The sequence below is a fragment of the Echinops telfairi genome, unplaced genomic scaffold, assembly GCF_000313985.2.
Source record: "Echinops telfairi isolate 266 unplaced genomic scaffold, ASM31398v2 ScPeMD7_7467;HRSCAF=8505_1, whole genome shotgun sequence".
Lineage (NCBI taxonomy): Eukaryota > Metazoa > Chordata > Mammalia > Afrosoricida > Tenrecidae > Echinops > Echinops telfairi.
Window position 1 is genome coordinate 16,107,567 of NW_022111368.1, and position 6,796 is coordinate 16,114,362.

Consider the following 6,796-nt stretch of genomic DNA (forward strand, 5'->3'; position numbering starts at 1 on the left):
ACCCTCATGACCCCCTGACAAATTATACATCATTATTATTTTTATATCTTAACACCAACCGCTGTCTCCTATCCTCCACGGTTTCTGTTGGTGTGTATGGTTATGTGTCGTTCATTGCAATAGGTTCCCTCTTCCTCCCCTCCCTTCTCTAGCCTACTGATATTGCTACTCCCATTTCTGTTCCCGAGGGGTTTATCTGACTTGGATTCCATGTGTCATGAACGCTTATTTGTACCAGTGTACATGTTCCAGTCTAGCTAGAACTGAAATGTAGGACTGGTGTCAGGATAGTGGGGTGTGTGCGTGTCAAAAAGCCTCAAGAAAAAAAGAGGAATATTTTGTGTTTCATTGGTGCTATACTGTGCCATGGTCGACTCATCCCTTCCTCATGACCCTTCTGTGAAGGGATGTCCAATTGTCTACGGATGGGTTTGGGGTCTCTGTTCTGACCTGCCTTGTTCTCAGCAATATGTTTGTTTGTTTTGGGCCTTCTGATGCCTGTTACCTGATCCCAATAACATGCCATGATTGCACAGGCTGGTATGCTTTTTTGATGTGGGCTTGTTGCTTCTCTGCCAGATGGCTGCTCATTTAACTTCAAGCCTTTAAGAACCCAGATGCTATATCTTTTGATAGCCAGGCACCCTCAGCTTTCTTCACCACATTTGCTTGTGCATCCATTTTATCTTCAGTGATTTTGCTGGGAGGGTGGGCATCACAGAATGCCAGGTTGTTAGAACAAAGTGTTGTTGCCTTGAGGGAGGGCTTGAACAGAGGCCCAACGTTCGTCCACTACCTCAATGTATTGTGATATAAATATATGTATATAGGCCAATACCTCTATTTTTATGAATTAATATATTTACATATTGAGGTAGTCACCTAATCTGATGTCAATTTAAGGATTAAAAGTGCATGGGTGGAGTCTAGGCTGTCAATCTGGACCCAAAGACTTTCTACCCACTGGCTTGTGATCATCTGCATTTGGCTTCATTGAATGTGTTTTGTGAGTCTGTAGAGGACTTTATAGATTGGTATCAGACATATGGGCTAATATCAAACTTATGGCCTTGGGCTGGACTGGGTTGAGATGTTTTCTCAATGTTCAATTCCTCTTGTATATAAACCTCTCCCTTATATGCATATGCATGTTTATGAATTTGTTGCTCTAGTCTACGCAGACTAACACACATATGTACACTCTTACCTTTATTTATACCTCTATCCATAGCTTTATTTCCTAGATCTTTCCTCTCATTCCTTTTACCTTCCTGTCTCACCATCATGCTTGCCTTTCTTCTGCCTCTTGGTAATTCTTCTCAGCTAGATTGCTGTTGCTCCAACATCCCCAGGATCTCTATGTCCACCTTGTTGTTGATTTTAATTCCCTAGGTGTTCCCCTGTGTATGGTGTCTTCTCACTGCCCCCTTCCGCTGCCTCCTCCTCGTCACATGTCCCTCTGGAACCAGCGGTCCTGTTGCCTTCTCCTTGGGCTTGCTTTCGGTGCCTATCTTATATCAGTGGCAAACCAACAATAACAGAGACAAAACAAAAAGAAAACAAAAGTTTGGAAAATAGAGAAGAAGAAGAAAAAAAGCCTCTGAGAAAGCATAGATAATTCCAGTTCTGTCAGCTGAACTTTATGACTAGCTCACCACCGGTCCTGGGGGTTTCTGCGAACTTCCCCTCCCAGCCTGAAGTCTATTTTGGGGGGCCCTCAGGGGCTTTGTGGCTTAGTTTTGCTCCTGTTCTTAATCTGTTATGTTTCTTTCTTGGTTCTCCCCAGTATGGGGAGTTTAGACTGGACGTACTCCCTCTCGTGTTTTCCCAGTATTGTCCTCTGTTGCAGTATTGTCTAGCGAGCACAGATCGTGTCTCAGCTGTTGTCAGCCCTAAGTGGCTCCATGCAGAGACATTGTCCTCTGGGCTTGGTATGCTGGTATGGGGTCTAGGCCCTTGCTTTCTCTTTTCCTTCTGCGTTTGCTTCCATGTGGGCATGGCAGGTTGGCCTCTCTCCCCAAGGAGGTAGGTTTAGCATTGTTCCCTGTAGCACATACTTCTAGGGAGGGAGTCAGTTTGGCTCTGATTGGTGACAACCTGTGGCCCAGTCTGTTCACAAGTTGCTCCATGTGGTTATGCTGCCCTCGAGGTTTGGTGCGCCATGGTGGGGTCTGCATGCACACCCCCCTTTCTGTGGAGACATAAACCATACCTTTCCCCTGGGTGGGCTAGTGCCCTGCTTCCCCAGTCCCTCCTTTTTTTTTCTTTTCCCCTTTACTCCCCTCTCCCACCCCCTGACCCCTTCTTTATTGCTAAGTTTTATCGATTTAAATGGCTCTGTCATTATTTGAAAGAGCGCTGGTGGTATAGTGGATTATACTTTGGTCACAAGTCAGCAGTTTGAAATCTCCAGATGCTGATCTACAGTCTTGGGAACCCACAAGGGCAGGTCTGCTCTGCCTTATAGGTGGCTATGAGTCAGAATGGACTCAATGTCAGTGGGTTTAGGTTTGAGGTCATCAGGTAAATTCTTATAATTGAAGTATACTTAACAGATTTCCTCTTGAGTTTTAAATTATTTTTGTTGTGGTTGTTTTTGAGAAGGGTCTACTCACTCATTTCCATCAAGTTCTCTACAAGTCATAGCTATAAGTCAGAAGACTTCACCTACGATCACTCATCTTTCTCCCTTGGTGTCATAGTTGATAACGAATAGTGAACCTACTTCAAAGTCATCAGTTGGAGAAAGATGAGGGATGCTGTTTGGGTAAAGATTGAAAGCTCTGGAAACCCAAAGGTGCTGTTCTCTGGTAACCTTCAGGGTCACTATGAACCAGAGTTGACTTGATGGAAGTGAATTGTCAGTTTTCTCCCATCGAGCCCTTGGTGCATTTGAACCACCAACCTTTCAGTTCGCAGTTCAGTGCTTACCTGCTAGCCCCACCAGAGTTCCTTCTTGGAAAGAGAAGTGGGGTTTCTTCAACAAGAAAGACATCATTCAGTGTTTATCTAGTTATTTAGCATCATTGCAGTTCATCAATTGTTCTAGCCCAAGGTTTCTACAAGTACTTACATTTTCTGCTCTTCTCCCCCCCCCCCTTTTATGCTGATAGACTGCACCAACTTTGCTTACAGATTGTATCCTACTGATGTAAGGGGGAAACTTCTTCCTGATTCTGTTAGCTTTTATACCTTTGATATTGGGTCTAAAACAACTAGCACACAATACTCATTTAGGACGACTTTGACTCATTGTTATTTCTCACTTATGTTCCTAAGGTATTGATCTCAGAGAGAACTTTCTTGACTTAACTTACCAACCATCCTTTGAGGTTTTGCTATGCTAAACCTTGTAGAAGTATTATCATTCCCATAAGATGATATGAACCTCAGAACACCTTGTCTAAAACATAATATTATGAAAAATGTTTTAAATTATATTCTTGATTGTGAATTTATCTGTTTCAATGAAATACTTTTATTGATATTCACATTAAGTTATACATTTTACTTAATAAATAAAAATATGACAATCCTAAAATTGGAAAATTTCTATTGATTTTTTTCCTGTGAAGAATTTTATAATACATTTAATAATGGAGGCCTCAAAATGAGAAACAATTAAGGAAGGTAGGAAACAGCTGGTGTAAACAACATCAGCAGTACATTATGCTAGACTATTTAGTCAGTATACTAGGTTAGATAGAGGAGGCAATCTGCTTCTGTGTCACTGCATTCTGCCCTACTGAGGGCAGTTCTATGCTGTCACATTTGGTGGTTATGCATGAAAATCCACTCCAGGGTGCTGGGTGTACCTGTTATTATAATGATATTGAGGAATGGCTTTTCTTTGCTCTGTTAATTCGACAGTATTAGGGCAGAGTGTCTTTTAAGGAAATCTCTTTTGAGATATAAAAAGAAGATTAGCAAGCAAGCCAAGATGGAGAAAAATAGATGCCATTACATGTACGATGGCCAAGGAGTCAAGGGTCAGAATCTGAAGAGACAATCACCATCCCCAGAGCTGACCCAAACCCAGAGACTCTTACTCTGGAGTCAGTACCCAGATTTCAGACTTTTAGCTTCCTAAAAAAATATTTTCTGAATAAATACAATATCCCTACATGCAAACACAAGCAGACATGCATATGCATATATATTATCTATTGATATGGCAGAATAATGAGCAAACAGCACAGTGGGGGACGGTGGGGGGTGCATATCTGACCTCCTCTACTAGGCAGGGGCCAGACATACATCAAAAACAATAAGGATACAGTCATTGGTTCTCAGCAGCCCCTCTCCTCAGCTCCAAGCCAAGTCTCTCTCCAGTCTTCAGCCTCTTAGCCATGTGGTCCCTTGACTTCGGTCTCCAATCTACAATATTCTTTATCAGCACCCCAATTCAAATCCATCAATGATCCTTGGGTCTTTCTTATTCAATGAATAACTTTCACATGCAGATGAGACAACTAAAAATAGATCAGGTACAACTTAGTCCTCCAAGACACATTCTTCCATTCCAGGGACACTTGGGATCTGACAGTGCACTTCCTGTACAGCCACCACCAGACTGCCAGTGAAGACTTAGGTGTTGCCGTGATGCTGAATAAGTCCCAGGGGTGTTTTGAGACTAAGAGTGACTTGGTAGGTGCCATCAAGTTGGATCTGAGCCATAGGTCCCCTATGCACAACAGAGTGAAATACTGTCAGACTGTGGGCCATTCTAACAATTGTTTCTGTCCATGAGCCCATTGTAGCCAATGTGTTGACCCATCTCATTGAGAGTCATCCTCTTTTTCGACACATAGGATGGCTTTTCTTTTCTGTGTTAGACAGCATTAGGGTACAACGTCTTTTAAGTCAGTCTCTTTTGACATATAAAAAGGCAAGCAAGCAAACACTGCCATTGAATTGATTATGACTCATAGTAACTCTATAGGACACAGTAGAAATGGTCATATGGGTTTCCAAGACTGTAATTCTTTTTTTTTTTAACATTTAAATTCTAATCAGTGGCACCAGTCATTTTATTTATAATTACAATGCCTAAACAATAGTTCATTTAAAAATTCTGTATGAAACCTAAAGAATGGCTTCTAAAATTATGCTTAGATCCAACATACGATGACACATATACTGGTTTGTAGTACAAAATTTTGCAAAAACCACACAAATAATTTATTTATAGAGAACGCTTCAGAAAACAAAAGATGCTCAAGGGAAAAGAATGATCAAAGCCTTTCTTCTTATAGATAAGGCAACGAATGCCTAGTACACCTCAAATCCTTTCCAAAAGGAGAAAGCTTCATAAGTTCTAGTGCAAGGACTGATCTGGAGGCTACTTTTGCTTTTCTTTTCATTGCTTCCATCTTAAGTTTAGGGTCCTCAGCTGTCAGTGCTCACAGCTTCTTATTCTTGGCTTTCTTACCCTTTTCCTTGATAACAGCCACATCAAGTTTAGCTTCTGCAGAAGCTTCCTCAGGTTTCACAACTGGTTTTTCTTTAGGTGAATAAAAGCTTTGTTTCTTTCCTCTTGTCTCTTCCTGAGAGCTTGTGCTTGCTAGCCTTTATAGCTTCTATCTTCTGTCATTTCTTCTGACTTGCCTTCAAAAAGTATCCACCACTAGCCAATTCTTTGTCAATCAGACTTTCTGGCTGTGGTGATAGCAATGGTGTATGCTCTTTTGTAACAGTTTTTTTCTTTGGTTCCTTGCGCTTGTTCACATTTTTATGTTTGAACTGTAGCAAAAATCATTCCCAACTCTGTGACCTTACTTCAGAATATTTTGCCAACTCTTGTTTAATCATTAAAGTTTTAATGTTGTATATTGGATGAATATTCTTCATGGTATTTAGGACTACTTTCCCAACCTCCTTTAAACCATTGAAGGGTCCAACTGCTGAAACTGTGGGTCCCTGAACCATAATGTAATAGTTTGTTAACAGTTCCAATGCCTTCAATGTAAATCCTTTGGGGCCAATAAACTGCTGTCTTTACAGAGCTTTCTTGATTTTGTACTAAAGGACCTATTTTAATAATGCCGCATGCAACATCATCCTGAAGAATTCTTATTGTCTGCTCAAACGAAGCCCTCCTTGCTAAAAGTTTTATTAGGTCTCTGGCTCTAATGATGATATATGGATAAAAAGTCTTCCTTGTTGTACCAACAGTCATGCTGCCCTCAGTCAGGTTCAAGGTTGCGGTAACATGATGTTCATTCATGGCTTTCCAAACCAAAGGCCAGCATTCTTTCAGGTAAGCTTCTCTGTGTTTGGGGAACAGTTGAAAATCGGTTCTCCATCCAGAGTGCTCTGGGGTTGTCTTCTTTGGAAGAGGTTGGTTCTTTCCACCCATCAGGTGCAGTGAGGCATTCCAAGCCATCTCGAAGGCCAAAGACCCCAAACTTCAGTTCTCACACAACCTCACCTTGGTTTTCTGGCTTTGTCTTCTGGTTATGAAACTGGTTTTTCCCAGCCGCTGCAGAGGACCCTTTCGGCAAAGAAGCCACCTTACACAGACGGTGATTCTTCAGAGGAGTAGAAAGCCTCATCTTTCTTACATGGAGTGCCTGGTGGCTTAGCACTGCCAACTTCGAGGTTAGCAGCCAAATGCTTAACCATGAGGATTACTTCAAATAATTCATTTGACTTGCAAAATTAAAAAAAATTTTGATATTTTATTTCAAGTGTTAATTTCTTTCTTTTATTTAAATCATTTTATTTGGGGCTAGTACAACTCTTATACAGTCCATACATTCATCCATTGTGTCAAGCACACTTGTACATTTGTTGC

The 6,796-nt window shown here is 41.2% G+C and overlaps 1 pseudogene; it reads right to left on the reverse strand.

Moving 5' to 3' along the window:
* Positions 1-5,249: 5,249 nt before the first annotated feature.
* On the reverse strand, positions 5,250-6,554 carry LOC101655542 (annotated as a pseudogene).
* Positions 6,555-6,796: the final 242 nt, after the last annotated feature.